A 16,691-nucleotide genomic window follows, 5' to 3' on the forward strand; every position below is an offset into this window, starting at 1 on the left:
CCCCCCCCCCCCCCGCAAAAAGGTGGAGTAAACATTTGTAAACAAATAAACCACATTTTGAAACTCTGCATTCCAGGCTTGTTATCCTTTAATTGCTTGGGTGGATGCAGGGGTAGCGCTGGAACAGAGTGATTTATGGCAATTCTGCTCCAAGTCTTCTACATGCAGACACTTGTCCTCTTGCCACAGAGATTGATGGCGATTCCAACTCCAGAAGGAAAGCTGGAAGGCTGCTGTGCTGCTGTGGATTTTAAAAATAAAATAAAATTCTCAGTGAATCTCTATTTGACCAAAAATGGTTCATTTTGAGAAAAACACCACCCCATTTTTCGGATCAAAAATGGGTGCAGCATCACTATTTGAATCTTTAATACTTTTTTCCTGGAGTCGCTCAGTTGGTAGAGCATGAGACTCTTAATCTCAGAGCCGTGGGTTCCGACCCCACATGGGGCAAAAGATTCCTGCATCGCAGGGGGTTGGACTAGATGACCCTCATTGTCCCTTTCAACTCTACAGTTCTATGTTTCTATGAATGGACAAATCTGTCGATTTCAATTTCTCACTGTTTTTTAGTATACAGTAGATCCCCCCCATTTCTGTAAAACTTCATGAATTAAAAAAACACCCCCGATACACATTCATTTAAAATTTCTTTCCGTGTGCGTTTTAATGCAAAGTATCCATTTCTGCAAGTTGCTTTCACTAATTTTGCATTTGCTTTATTTACTAATGCACACTTTCCCCCTATGTGTTGCAGGGAGTTACACTTGATGGCCCCCTTCCAACTCCACAATTCTATAATCCTTTGGAAAATTGCACTACAAAATTTGTTTCAATTTGTGAATTGGTCTGTGAAGTACAAATCGGGTAGGTTTGTATTAAAATGTGAATCCAACTAATTTCCCTATCACACAGAAACAAAGTAGTCCTCTAGATATGCAGGCAGAGGGAGGAGACAAGAGCATAAATATTGCTGGTATAATAGGAGTTTCATGCTTTATAAGGGTAGGCCCCTAATATATATGCTTTATAAGGGTAGGCCCCTATATCATGCCATATCTATTGCTGTGATTGAATATTAGAGAACACCCCATTTCTGTGCAGATGTGGTTTTAAGGTACCTATTGGTCTTGCACAGTTATCATTCAGGTCTCTAATTTAGGCATGGGTACTCATGGAAACAAGGACACGGGTGGCACTGTGGTCTAAACCACAGAGCCTAGGGCTTGCCAATCAGAAGGTCAGCGGTTCGAATCCCCGCGACGGGGTGAGCTCCCATTGCACGGTCCCTGCTCCTGCCAACCTAGCAGTTCAAAAGCACATCAAAGTGCAAGTAGATAAATAGGTACCACTCCGGCGGGAAGAAGAAGAAGAAGAGGAAGACGAGGAAGAAGAGGAAGAAGAGGAAGAAGAGTTTGGATTTGATATCCCGCTTTATCACTACCCAAAGGAGTTTCAAAGCGGCTAACAATCTCCTTTCCCCTCCTCCCCCACAACAGACACCCTGTGAGGTGGGTGGGGCTGAGAGACTTCAGAGAAGTGTGACTAGCCCAAGGTCACCCAGCAGCTGCATGTGGAGGAGCGGAGATGCGAACCCAGTTCCCCAGATTATGAGTCTATCACTCTTAACCACTATACCACACTGGCTGTAAACGGCGTTCCTGTGCGCTGCTCTGGTTTGCCAGAAGCGGCTGTGTCATGCTGGCCACATGACCGGCTCCCTCGGCCAGTGAAGCGAGATGAGTGCCGCAGCCCCAGAGCCGTCCGCGACTGGACCTAACGGTCAGGGGTCGCTTTACCTTTACTCATGAAGACAAATACAAACAGCAGTTTTGCTATTTCTACCAAATGCCCCTCCAGGGACAAAACATGTGCAGCCCTGGACAGCTCCTGACTGTTAAAAGGAATTCACAAACTGCTCTGGGTTCTGCGTAATCATTTTGTCTTTTTCTGATGTTCTGATGACTGTTAATGCCACGAGGAATGAAGACACTCTAATGCAGACCTCAGTACTTGGAGTGTGTGTGTGTGTGTGTGTGTGTGTGTGTGTGTGTGTGTGTGTGTGTGTAACTGGCTGAGCTCTAATATTCTCATAAAACCAGCCTGTCCGTTCTGCCAGGACAGTAGGAATATATTTTTTCCTGCGAGGAGGCGGTCCCCTAAATCTCTTGCATCTTTATTTAGAATCGCCGGCTGCTTCCCACTGCTGGAGACAGGGGACTGGGCTAGTTAGACACCTCAGTCTGGCCTGGTAGGGGGGTAAAAACATCCATGCCTTGCAAAATGTCTCCATGTTATTTTTAATTAGATCCAGATACTGTCAAACTCTCTCTCTCTCCCCCTCCCCTCCGCAGTCCGCCGCCCCACAACCCCAACAAAAGCCTTTGTCATTAATCCTCTCGACACACAGCCTGACCACAAGCACTGAGTATTGGAAATCATTTGCTTGGGACCTGGCTGTTCTCCAGAGCGAGGGGGAATGAATGCTGACTCACAAGAGAGTCAGTCTGGCTGAGATAACGCTGCTGTTGCTGCTTCTGCTTCTGCAGAGCCAACAATCTCCGAGGAATGCAGACCTAGGGGGAAACTAGACCTTGCCGGTTGCTAGTTGCGGAAGAAGCCGCAGGACCTGGAAGACGAGATGGAGCCCTCCAAGCTCAGCTCTGAGAGGAAGGATGGAGGCTCTGTAAGGATACGGAAGAGGTGCTTTGTGGAACCCTGTCAAGCTCAGGTCAAAGCTAGCAGGGTCTGGAATTGATGCACAAAGAGACCTACAAGCTCCGCTAACTAGCCAGGCTAGAGGCCTTGTGCCTTATCTTGTGCTAGGAGCAGCTGTACTCCCAAGGCTGTAAACAACATTCTTAAGTGTCTGCATTAGACAAGAGAGAGTCCTTTGTTTCCTTGCCTAATGAATAGGTAATGAAGGAAAGAACAAACATGGTATAATTAGTATTGTGCATATGTTTATGCATATGTATTGCTTTAACAGATAACAGCTATAGTTACAGGTAGGTAGCCATGTTGGTCTGGTGTAGTCGAAACAAAATAAAAAAATTCCTTCCAGTAGCACCTTAGAGACCAACTAAGTTTGTCATTGGTATGAGCTTTCGTGTCCATGCACACTTCTTCAGATACACTGAAACAGAAGTCTCCAGACCGTTATATATAGTGAGAGGGTGGGGAGGGGTCTATCTTGTGATTCCTGATGTCAGATTTATGTCCATTTATACTTTGGCGTAAGGTTTGGCCTGTTTGTCCAATATAGAGAGATGAAGGGCACTGTTGGCATTTGATGGCATACACAATGTTAGAAGATGAGCAATAAAATAGTCCTGAGATGGTATGTTTGATGTTGTTGGGGCCAGTAATTGTGTTGTCCGAGTGTATGTGGCAGCAAAGTTGGCATCTGGGTTTATTGCAGGCTCTGGTACCAGTGTCCATGTTAAGTCTGGTGGTTGTATTATTGTGGGTGAGGAGTTGTTTAAGATTGGGTGGCTGTCTGACATCAGGAATCACAAGACAGAGAAACCAGTAGGAGAACACTTCAATCTCCCAGGACATTCTATACAAGATCTCAAAGTAGCTGTCTTATTACAAAAGAATTTCAGAAATAGACTGGAAAGAGAAGTTGCTGAACTGCAACTCATTACCAAACTTAAAACCATGGAGAGACCTGGCCTGAACAAAGACATTGGATTCTTATCTCATTATACATGATAAAGCTATCTTTAGCCATCTCACCCCTTCCTTTTTTCTGTAAGACCAATTGTAGTCGTTAACAGTCATCAACGAGTTTCCACACCTATTAGTCAAACAGCCATTCCTACCACCCTTCTGAGAATACCCCTCCCTACCCTCTCACTATATATACACCCTCTCACTATATATAAGGGTCTGGTGACTTCTGTTTCAGTGTATCTGAAGAAGTGTGCATGCACACGAAAGCTTATACCAATGTCAAACTTAGTTGGTCTCTAAGGTGCTACTGGAATGATTTTTTCTAATTTTGTTTAGATAACAGCTATGTATATAAAGGAGGCCCCACCCTTTTGGGCTTTGCTCAGCTTTTGGAGAGTGACCCCACTGAGCTTTTATTGCTAGCAATAAACACCCTTTGTTTTCTCACCACTGCATGGAGATTTCCTTCAGCCTCAAACATTAATTTTGCTACAGAATGAGGTAGGTTACAGACCCAGGAGACTCGGGTTCAAATCTCGACTCACTTGTGAAACACATTGGGTGACTTTGCACCAGGCAGTGTCTATCCCATTCCACTTTTAATTTGCATTCCGCCTTCCCATATTACTATACCCAAGGCGGTTTACAACAACGAAACATACAACAAAGAACACACACCTTGTAATAATCTGATACAATACAAAAAGTAATTATTATTATTATTTATCAATATTATATACCACCCGTCATCGGAAGATCTTAGGGCAGGTCACGGAATAAAATACAAGATGGAACACGAGTAAATGATTAAATCAAGACAACTAAACAATAAAACATAATATTGAAATTATTATATCAAATAAAGTAATAATCAATAATCTATTAGAATAGTACACCATAAAATTAGCTCTCAAAACATCAGCAAATAACAATTAAACAAAAATTCACTCTTGACAATGAATAATGACTAAACTGTGATAAATAAAAATATTGGTAACTGCAAGTCACAATGCATAAAACATTACCCATAATAACATACAAAACCATGTAAAAGGATCTAATTGAGAAACAAGGACACACTTTTTAAAATAATAATAATAATAATAATAATAATAATAATAATAATAATAGTTGGCCTAACGAACCTCTTGGCCCAACCTATTTCACAAGGGTTGTTGTGGGAGATAAAAGAGGAGGAGGAGAAGCCCGCAGGCCACCTTGATCTCCTTTGAGGAAAGGCAGAGTGTGAAAATAATAAATTAATAAAATAGAGGAGGTGTTTGCCTTTGTTGTTATTATTTATAGATCATTACATTTATATCCCATTTGTCAAAGGAGCTCAGAGCAGTTCACATGGTTATACCCATTTCATCCCCATAACAACCCTTTGAGGTAGGCTAGTCTAGAACAAGAGAGAATGGCTGGCCTAAGGTCACCCAGTGAGCTTCATGGCAGAATGGGGAGATAAGTTTGGATGGCCATCAGTCATGGATGCTTTAGCTGAGATTCCTGCATGGCAGCGGGTTGGACTAGATGACCCCTGGGGTACCTTTGAACTCTCCAGTCCTATGACTCTAAGAAGAACCAGTTTGCTGGATCAGGCCAAAGGCCCATTTGTCCAACACCCTGTTCTTCCAGTGGCCAACCAGAGGCTTAATGGTTGCAAGCAGGACCTGAGTGTGACAGTGCAACAGAGATTTGAACTGTGGTCTTCCATGTCCTAGCCCAATGTTCTAACCACTACACCACCCTGGCTCTCATGGCCCGGCTGCCTCCACGATGTGTGCCGAACAATGAACCCGTGAGCCAGGAAATGGGTTGCAAAATAAAATAGGTAGCCGGAAACAGCTTGAAGCAGAGTCTGGGATTAGAAAAAAGGACCATTGTGGAGAAGGAAGGCAAAGGATGCAGGGTGAGAAAAGGGCCGAGTTGAGACTGGAACAAGGGATCCAGAGGCAAATTGGGGCTCCTTCCATTGCCACTTTTAATCTCATGGCCATCAGGGTCGTGTGATTCTTTTGCCCGCTGCTTGATAACACTGGAAGTTGGAAACCCAACATTGCCACTCCTTTCTACACCAGTGTTGGTTCTGTTCCTGATGTGCAATCATAATTATTTGGTTTTTTAAAAAAAATTATTTCATGAAACGTATATACTTTATGTTGTCTCTAGAGACAGACAGATGCCAGTGATAACATTCCAAGTTCTGGACATAGTCCTCCTCCTCCTCCTGACAACCCTGTGAGGTAGGTTAGACAGTGAACCTGTCTCCTCTTGATGACTTTGTTCATCCACCCCAACCTACAGAAAAATAAACATTTAAGTCCCCCCCCACCCCCACTTCTGCAAGAATATTAAAGCAGCATTCCATTCTTACTGAGCATTGTTGCTGCTAATGCTGATGAGTTCTAATTCTTGGAGTAACTGTGTTGTTGGGTTGGGTTTGGGGGTGGGGGCAGGAAAAAAAAACTTGGTTAGATGCCACGAAGTAGGTGGCAATGCCTTAACCATATGCGTGTTGTACAGGCCACAAGGACCTCTTCCATCCTTATCAAGGGGAGTGCTAACCTTCTCTCCTTTCATACAACACGCCTTCAAAACTGCTGCGCTCTCCTTATATACCACAGGAAACCATAGTTTTTCAAGGTTATGGTGAGCCAGTTGAGTTGTCTATCCTCACGTCCCCAGTACTTTAAGTTTTTACCATCTGCCTTTTCCACTAATACCAATAAATAAGCACTCCCTACGCATTACATTCAACAGCTTAGAAGCACTTCGTAAAGGGAAAAAATCTGCACGATTTAAAAATACAGCTGCTTCCTGAACTTGACGCCCTAATATATGCATGCTTTTAACCAATCGGAAGTCAAGACTCTAGAAAGCTTTTCGAATTCAGGAGCAGGTTAACGGTAACCCCGTCCCTTTCTTGTCTTTTTTTAAAAAAAATGCGCGAGGATTATTTAGAGCCTAGTCCTTATTTACGTTGAGATTCAGGGCAGGTTTATTTAAATACTAGAGTATTTAAAGATAGAATAACCGGGAGTGGCGGGGAAGAAGGATGAATCTTCTATTCCGAAACGGAGGATAGATTTACTCGCCACGTTAACACCGAGTAAAGACCCCTGCGTGCCCTTTTCTCTTTCCCGCTTCAAAAATGGCGACCGCAATGCTCCTGAAGCAGCCGAGAGCTGAAGTTGCGAGTTCGAATCTCCCCCCGCCCAAATTTTTCATTTGGAATATATATTTCATTGCTTTTTAACTGAGAAATTGAGAAGGGAACTATTCTGAAAAGTAAACGTGTTGTGTTTGGTATATAATTCTGGGTTAAGAAAGGTCCATGGGAATTCCAGCACTGGGATGAATATTTTACCCAGTGCTTCCCCCCCCCCTAAAAATGTTTAGGGATACTCTAATTTTGACTCAATAAATATGGGGATCTCAACACTATCACCGCCCTTAGGATACACATACATTTGAGTAGATGCCTGACTGGGAAGGAAACACGGGCTATGCCCTATCACGGAAGCACACGTGTGTACTAAGGGAAAAATAAGGAAGGGGAAGATTAAAAGTACCAACGTTATATAGAAGTCTTTAGCAAACCTTAAGATTGGATAAACAGTTTAAGAGGGAATTTACTTCCTTACTAAAACCATTCTGTCCATTTGAATCAAGGTTAAAGTGACTCAGATAGACATTTGCTGGCTATGGAGCATTTCCCTAGAAGGAACACCATATTTCATAGTCACATGGTGAAACATTACATACAGAGCACATGGCTCCCTTGTGACACAGACCTTAAATATTGTGAGTTCACAAACAAACATTTTCAAGGTTACAATTTCCCTTTTCCCTTCCAGCTCCCCCTTTCTGTAGTGAAAGGGGTAGGTATGCACATACACCCCTCTTTCACTCTCTAGAGAAAGATTGGGAAATGTTCAAGACTTTCATATGTGCTTAAACTTTAAACCTTAATAGACAAAGTGATAAAAACTTATATAATCACTCCATATAAAAACAACAATGACACTCTTGTTCCAACTCTGAAAACCAATAATCTTTCCTTGCCAGAAAGCAGAGCTGGGCTGAATTTCAACCCATCACCACATCAGACACATTGCCTTTCACATAGCTCTAAAATGGGAGTTAGAAGGGACCCTGAGGTCATTTAGTCTAACCCTCTAAGATACAGGATTCACAAGATTTGAATGAAAATACCAACTTTATACAGAACCCTTTAGCAGATGAGTTTTTTTCCTTAAGAGACTGATATCAGGAGCCCAACAATAACCCTTCTGTCCAACACAATTGAAGTTAAAACTAGACTCAGATAGACAATTCCTGGCTATGGAAGCTCTACTTTTGACAAACAAATCATCTTTATTGGAATAGCTGTTCAATTTTCCTTTAGTCAATATTCATCTAGTCACTTGGAGAAAGACTCCCCTTTGGAGCCTCTCTCAATAACAAACATTTGCACACCTCATTCTCATATTTATAATGTTTAAGATTGATCGGTTCAACATTGTTTCTATACAGTACTAGAAATTTAAACAAGTTGGCAGTTTTAACTATGCACACTTAAGAAGGCAGTCTATGGATGTTGTGGCAAATTTAAACACACCCCATAACATTTCTAAACCTTGAGCACATCTCTTATCCACTTATAGCTGGAGTTTATGAAGTGAACATTTTCAAGTTTAAAATATTTTCAAGGCATTGAGCAAGCATTTATTTTCCTTCATCCTGCCCCCTCTTTTTACTTTTGGAAAGGAAAAAATGGCCTTCTACAGCCTCTTTAAAACAAACCTTTACACACTATCTATAGCAGACACAAGGAACAGACGCACATACACGTAACAGACAACACAGACAACATGTAACATGCAAACATTCTGAGGGGGGTACTGGTCTTCCAGGGTCAATTTTAAAGTGGAGATTCTCTGTATGTTAAAGGAACCTCCTGGTAGCCATTTCCCCTCATCTGGGTGGTCCATGGTAAAGCGGACCCAGTGTTTTTTGCAAAGTTTTTGCAAGCGATTTCTGTCTAGCTTGTCCGCTCCAGGGATATCACTCCAACTTTGGAGGACAAATTGTAAAGGGGTTTCTCCCTCAAAGTCCCTACCAGAGCCAAGCTTCCACTGTGCTTTGCTCCGGTTGGGAGTTTGGGGTAGGAATTCCTTAGAAGATTGGGCGCCCATGTTTAACTCTCTGGCCTATTTATACTGCAGTGCGGGTAGAAGACCCTCCAATCCGGGACACTCTATACCTTAAACTCCTGAGTCTAAGACTCACTCAACAGACGATACCGTCTCCTGCCTACCTGTTGCGTGCACTTGCTAACTAGGTGGCTGGTGTGGCTAGATACCTAAGGACCCCCTCCTGGTCATTAATTGCCTAGGGTCCTGCAGCAACTTTCCTGCCTCTTACACACTAGACTCAGATCCTACTGAACGCTTGCCTACGCAATGTCAGGTCGGAACTGAGGAATACAAAGTAGGAAAAAGGAACGGGCGCACTTGCAATCTCCGATCATGGGTCATACCCAACATGGCAGAGGGGCGTCTTCACCCGAAGATTAAGAGCAGAGGAACACGGAATAAGGTTGGGTAGATTGCTCAGAACTCCTGCGCAGGTTGGCAGGAGCGAGCTGGGTCCGTCCTTCTAGGGATTTCGTTTTAACGAAAGGACGGATCCCAAAAGGCTCCAATTCTTCTTTATCCCTTATGCCACGGGTGTCAAACACAAGGCCCGGGGGCCAAATCCGGCCCACCAGACCTCGTCATGTGGCCCGCCGAGCGCCCCAGCCAGCGGGACCCAGCAGCGGGACCTTGCTGCTGAAGCGCAGCACCAACAAACAGCTGGGGCCGGGGGGGTAGAAAGGCGGCCGGAGCAGTGCTGCGTGGAGCGCCCCGAGCCACAGCAGGAGAAGGAGGAGGCAGCTTGCCGGGTCAGTGCCCGGCAGCGCTGCACGGAGAGTCCCGAGCCTCTGCGACGCAGCAGTGCTCTGTAGCACTTTGAATCCTTCTCCTCCTGCCACGGCTCGGCACCTGGAAACGGCTGCTGCTGCTTCTGCTGCTACTGAAGCACAGACAAAGCACCCAGCAGCGCCGCGTGGAGGAGGAGGAGGATTCAAAGTGCTACAGAGCACTGCTGCATCCCAGAGGCTCAGGACTCTCCGCACAGCGCTGCTAGGCACCGACCCGGCAAGCCGCTGCCTCCGCCTCCTCTTGCCTCACCTCCACCTCCTCCTGCCGTGGCTCAGCCTCATGAACGTGAGCTCAGCAGTGGCTCAGCCTCACGAATGTGCAACTCTGAGGCTTTACGCACTTCTCCTAAAACGGACACCCGCTGCCTCATGCTGCACGGGAAATGCTTTTTGCCCCTGGGTCCTTTCGCGCTCTTTTCTGGCGCTGAATCAAGGCAGCGACCCCCCCTTCCCTTTCTGTCTTCCTCTATCTCGTTCTTATTCTTTCTTTCCCTCTCCTTCCTTCCTTCTTTATCTCTGTCTTCTCTCCCTCTTTCTTTTTCTTTCCTTCTTCATTCCTTCTTTCCTACTCTTCTTTCTCTCACCTCTTTCCTTCCTCTCTCCCTCCTGCTCCCTCTTTTCTTTCTTTCTTCCTTCCTTCCTTCCTTCCTTCCTTCCTTCCTTCCTTCCTTCCTTCCGTCCTTCCCATCTTTCTTCCTCTCCCTCATTCTTATTCTTTCTTTCCCTCTACTTCCTTCTTTCTCCCTTTCCGTCTTCTCTCCCTCTTTCTTTTTCTTTCCTTCTTTATTCCCTTCCTTATTTCCTACTCTTCTTTCTCTCCCCTCTTTCCTTCCTTCCTCTCTCCCTCCCACTCCCTCTTTTCTTCCTCCCTCCCTCCCTCCCCTCCCCTCCCTCTCCCTCTCCTCAGAAACATAGGATGCTGCTTTATACTTCTGGCCCTTAAACCCTGGAACCAGGAGAGCAGCTCCAGTGAGTCAACCTCAGCCAGTCCCTTTGGCTGGCAGAACATCTGTCCTGCATTCAGAAGGACCCCAGCATCTCCGGGTACTAGTAGCTCTGCAAAGGTCCTGCATGAAACCCTAGCGAGCCTCCACCACCCAGTGCAGTTACCAAAAATCATTTTTCAATAAATTGTACAATAATTGTACATTTGAATATCTACTTGCCATTATTCTGACTATGTTTCTGCTTTCAGAGCTAGTTATTACTTACATTATTACAAAAAACAGTAATAATTGAATGCAGTGACAATAATTTATGATAATAAAGAATGGACACATAGTCCTACAGATACAACCGGCCCTTTGAGGGTGACCAAACTGCTGATGCGGCCCCCGATGAATTTGAGTTTGATACCCCTGCCTTATGCCTTTACAGCTTAGCTGCAACTAGAGCCCAAGATAAGAAACAGAAAAGGAGAGAACAGTGAAGAGTGAAGTTTTAGATTTTTAGTTGCTGCAGTAATAGCCCACCTGAGTGTCCCTATTAACCTATTAATACTCAATATACTCACTTCCGCCATCACACTCTGTTTCTGATGATTCCTTCTTGATTCTTGATTCCTTCTTGATTGGTTGTTTTAAGGCTGGCCTGATAAAACTTTGCTTCCTCTGGTTAGCCCCGCCAGAACTCCAGTTATTTCCAGACCCTGGGATCGCTGCAGGAGTGCTGCTCCTCCTGGCAAAATGCCTGGTGCGCGCTGGAGCATCATTCCCTCCTCGCCCCCAGAATCCGGGTAACCGAAAAGTCCCTCAAGTGGTCGCCATCTGATATAGGCAAAAATCTGCCTTTATTCCCTTATTGGGTTCTCCATCGGTTGGAGAATATAACAGAGGCCAACCAGAGAAGTTTGAGAAGCAAAGCCTTTATCTTCGCTGTTGCAACAGGGTCCTTCCTCTCACACAGGAGAACAAGGAAGGAACCCCAAACAAAGATGTCTTGCCCTTAAAAAGAGATTTGAAATTGGTTTCAGCCCACCCCCCAGAAGCATCATCCATATGTCACAGAAGGGGTGTAGCCCAAGACCCCCCTCCCTAGATTCATCATAGGTACATCATGAAAGGGGAGGTCTGGTGGCAGTAATCTGAGCAGTCTGGACCCTGCCCCCTGCCCCCAAAACCTAATAAACAAAATTGAGAGATATTTACATTTCCCTGTTTCCCAGCCAAGTTAATCACACCCTTTTGTCTGGCACTCAGGTACCAGGATGCCAGGGTTATCACTTTAATTCCTGAGACAATGAGAAGGTTCCCCCCACCCCCCTTCTTCCTTGCAGAGGAACACCTAGTCAGAGAGAGAGTCAAAATGGTGTCAGTCAGGCCTGTTTTCCTGTGCTGCTTCAGACATGTTTCTGTACATTCATGTACATGTTTTATGAACAATTATTATATATATATATATGACCTCAAAATTCTTATAACACCATTTTATAGTTCAAATCGGAAAAAAATAAATACAGTAAATGGACAAAAGTACAAAGATTCACAAAATGTATGCAAGGGTACGCATACCCACAGAAAAAAAGCACTGCTTTTATCGCTTTGAAGCGAACATTCAAAAGCCAAGCCTGGTTCTGCCCAAAGAATTTATCCTGTTCCACCAAAGTAGATGGAGAACCCTACCTCCCAAATGGCTAGTGTATTCTCCCAGGAAAGGAAAAGTCTACTGTTTTGTGTGCAAACTTTTCTCTAACCAAACCACCTCAATTTAAAGCTTTAGCTTCTACTGGATTCAGTGGAATCACACTTATCTTGTTCAAACCCATGGAAACTCTTAAAAAATCCTATGAACTGTGTGTTAACACAGCGTTTCTCAACCGCTGGTGTGCCGCGACGTGCGGCGACGAGAAGGGCGATTTGCATTGTCACGAGCCTGGCGGCCGCCAATACACAACACTCACCCGCCGGAAAGGAAGCCGGCCGGGTCACGATGCGGGGCGAGCGCAGCTCTCAACAGCCACCACCACGGGAGGGTGGTTTTAGACAAACATAAAGAAGCTGGCTGGATGAGCTCAACCTGAAACTTGCTGAGCAAAGGATTGTGCTGGCAGAGAAATCAGCGGCTTGTGAAGCCTTATTACAGGAGATTGCAACCAACACAGCAATTGGCAAGTGTTTCTTACAGTCATAATTATACCGTGTTTCTCCTTTTTTAAGACGTAGGCATAATATAAGACATAGCAGGATTTCTAAGCAATTGTGCGATATAAGCCATAACCCGAAAATAAGACATAGTGATAGACCCTTCCCCCCTCCCGCCAGCAAACTCCCCCCCCTAAAAATCTCTCCCCATTTTGCTGTCGCTCCAAAGACACGTATTTCTTTTAAAAGCTTGTAAAAATGCACCGAAGAGCCATAGCTGCTGGTTGCTGCAGACTCGTGATTTCCCCTCCCGTTCGATTTTTTTTTTTTTTAGCTAGGCTGTGTGAGTGAAGAGGAGAAAAGTGGCATTTGCGGTGGGGAGGAGATGAAACAGGAGGAAGAAAAGAGGGGCGATTGAAGACGCTGCCTTCCCCTTTAGGGAGAGACTCTGTGTGCGCGTCTCTCTCTCTCTCTCTCTCTCTCTCCCCTGCGTGTCTCTCTCTCTCTCTCTCTCTCTCTCTCTCTCTCTCTCTCTCTCTCTCTCTCTCTCTCTCTCACACACACACACACACACACAGCCCACCTCTCGCTTCCCCCCACCTTCCCCCCTTTTAAAAACCTTTTAAAAAGTGAGGATTCTTTTTCTTTCTATTGCTTGTCTGTAGAGCTGCCCCTTTAAGGATTTTTACTGGTACCGGGATCGCTGCCGGTGGCTTCTCGCTGTTTAGGAGCTGCTAAAAGTTAACATTTTGTGGGTAAGAGAAGCAGTTAGGACCAGCAGATTATCTCACCCCGCTTTCCTGCTGGCTCAATTGCTACAATTGCTACCATTTACCATTTTAATTGCTGCTCAACTGCCTTGTTTTCTACAGTATCTCTTATCAGCCGGTAGCCTCTTTGCTATCAGTGCTACAAAGTGCTACATTGTTGGAACTTTCGCTCTTAAGTCTTGGGCTGGCTGGTAGAGATCCTTATTTGCTATACGTACTGCATCACACAGATAGATTCCATTATACTGTACTGGTTTAAATTTAAGAAGCTCCAGTGTAGCAGATTGCTATTAAGTGAGTCCCCACCTGGGAGGAGAGAGAGAGAGAGAGCAGCCCTTCGGAGGAGCTCCCTCCCTCCCTCCCTCACGAACATCCCAGGGCCGGGGAGAGAGGGCTGGGCCAGGGACGCACACACCTCCCTTCCCTCAGACTCCCTCTCACGGAGTTTGGTGGTGGCTGTTGCCCGTCCTTTTCTTTCAGTCAAGAATCCTGCCCCGCAGGGAGCCAGGGAGCAAGAGGGGCACTGCTCCTGACGTAATAAAAACAAGACATTCCCTGAAAATAAGCCACCCAGTGTTTTTTTGAGGGAAAAAAGTTATAAGACGGTGTCTTAAAATGTGAGAAACACGGTATAGTCAATATAGGGCGGCACAGATTTAAATTTTTTAAACTTTTTTAATGGTGGTGTGCCTCGTGATTTTTTTCATGGAACAAGTGTGCCTTGGCCCAAAAAAGGTTGAGAAACACTGTGCTAACACACTTGGCAAGGAAGCGAGGCCAAACGCTCACATCAAAACTCAGCAATTCAAATCAGCCACAGCGGATGCTCTCCAGTGGTTTGACTTTGCCCCCAAAGGTGCATTCTGCAATGTCCCCCGAGACGGACAGATGCCAACATCAACAAAATTTATACGCTGCTTGGTTGTCAAAAACAAAAAACAAAACAACAACTCCTCAAGGCAGTCTACAAAGAGAATCAAACAATTAAATTATTCGTTAAAAAAAACCTCTTTAAAATATTAAAATCAGCAATAAACTAAAACCAAATTAAAGTACATACATCAACATTCTACATGTCTGGGTAGGCTTGTCTAAACAAAAATGTTTTTAGCAGGCACTGGAAAGAGTAGATAGTTACAGGTAGGTAGCCGTGTTGGTTTGAGTCGAAGCAAAATAAAAAAATTCCTTCAGTAGCACCTTAAAGACCAACTAAGTTTTTATTTTGGTATGAGCTTTCGTGTGCATGCACACTTCGTCAGATACACTGAAACAGAATCCACCAAACTCTTATGTATATTCAGAGGGTGGGGGGTGGGGGTGATGGGAATGGGTGATGGGCTGATGGGAGTGGTAAACCTGTAGATGGCTGTTAACGACTGCTGATGACTGCAATTGGTCCTGGGGGGAATTTTGCTTCGACTCAGACCAACACGGCTACCTTCATGCCAAAATAAAAACTTAGTTGGTCTTTAAGGTGCTACTGAAGGAATTTTTTTTATTTTGGAAAGAGTAGAGTGAAAGTACCTGCCCCTTGGTAGGGGTGTTTCCAGTTTACCCCCACCCCAATCCCTTGCCCCTGGAAACCTTGCAAGTGGCTGCAGGAGAGGGACAATTAGCTATATCATGGAAGGGCTACGGTTAAACTGTTATTTTTGCTATTGTTATTTTTGCTATTGGATGCTGCATGTTGCTTATGTAATCTTGTTCTATTTATAGACTGAAATGTGGTTTGTTTGGTGCATTATTATATTTGCCATTGTTTTGCTATGTTGTTATGAAATTGCTACTATTTTACTACGCTATTATGAAATCGTTCTCGTAGCACCTTCCTGTTTTCTTCGTCGTGAGCCGCTTTGAGCACCGTGTGTGTGTGTGTGTGTGTGTGTGTGTGTGTGTGTGTGTGTGTGTGTAAAAGCGGCCTACAAATAAAAAGAATGAATGGTGTCAATCGGCAGGGAGTTCCAAAGCGTAGCCACACAAAAACGTTGGCTTCTTACAAATGCAGAATGGGTATTTTGTGGCTCCTGTAACAGCACCATTTCTACCTCTCGAAGCAGCTGAGTGGGTATACATATATGGTGTCATCTCTTCCAGAAGCCTTGCGCACTGCTTTTGGCTGGAAGATTCTACATGCAGGATACCACAGAGGGATGAGGCTATGGAAAACTGAGACAATCACTGCAAGCAAAATAGACCCCAATAAAGCGAAGCTCAGCATCTATTGGCTAAATGGGAAAGGATGGAGCTCCGGGAATCATCTTGATAAGCATGCTTGCCAACCAGCTTTGAACATCTCCCCGTGCCCCGTCCAAGCACTGGGAGGTATTTTGGACTGAAATAACTCTTTGCGCCAAACTGGGCTCGGGGAGGGATTTTTGTTTTTGTTTTTTGGCCACAACTCTATTTGCTTTGGCACATTCCCCTGGCCGTATCATGTCAGTAACGTGAATGGAATTGACTCTGGGAATGCGAACGCTCCCAGGAACAATGTTGTTTCATGCCAAAGGAGGAGAGAAATGTCAGATTTTATGACACCTTGCCTCACTATCTCTCCCCAAACTCTGGGGTGGGTAGGGGGTGGGGGGGTTCACACCATAATGACATTCCCAAATAGCTTACGTTCTTTTGTTTCCAAAATGATCAAGGGGGTGGAGCGACACAATGACATGAAGAAAGGCTGCAGTATTTGAGACTGTTTACTTTGAGAAAGACGAGTCAAAGGCAACACAATAGAAGTTTATAATATTATGCAGGGAATGGGGAAAGTGGCTGGAGAAAAGATTTTCTCTTTCCCTCCTATTACTAGAACTCGTGGACCTCCAATGAAGCTGAATGCTGGAAGGTTCAGCGCAGGTAAAAGAAAGCACCGTTCCCACGCAGTGCGTGTAGTTAAGACTACGGAACTCACTGCCACAGGAAACAGTGATGGTCACCAACTTGGATGGCTTTAAAAGAGGATTAGAGAAATTCATGGAGGAGGAGAGGGTGATCGGTGGCTATGCTATGCTCTGCCTCTATAGCTGGAGACAGCAATGCTTCTGAATTCCAACTGCTGGAAGCCACAGGAGGGGAGAGTTGCTCTTGTGCTTGAACCCTGCTTTCTGGTTTCACATCTGGGGCATCTGGTTGGCCACTGTGAGAACAGGATGCAGGACTAGATGGGCCAATGGCCTG

General features: G+C 44.8%; 1 non-coding gene across 1 annotated transcript; it reads right to left on the reverse strand.

The window, feature by feature from the left end:
- Positions 1-6,140: 6,140 nt before the first annotated feature.
- On the reverse strand, positions 6,141-6,268 carry LOC118094117 (U6atac minor spliceosomal RNA). The gene has a single exon (XR_004693726.1). It is a non-coding gene; the product is annotated as a U6atac minor spliceosomal RNA (small nuclear RNA).
- Positions 6,269-16,691: the final 10,423 nt, after the last annotated feature.

Source organism: Zootoca vivipara, chromosome 5 (genome assembly GCF_965207765.1).
Source record: "Zootoca vivipara chromosome 5, rZooViv2.hap1.1, whole genome shotgun sequence".
Taxonomy (NCBI): Eukaryota; Metazoa; Chordata; class Lepidosauria; order Squamata; family Lacertidae; genus Zootoca; species Zootoca vivipara.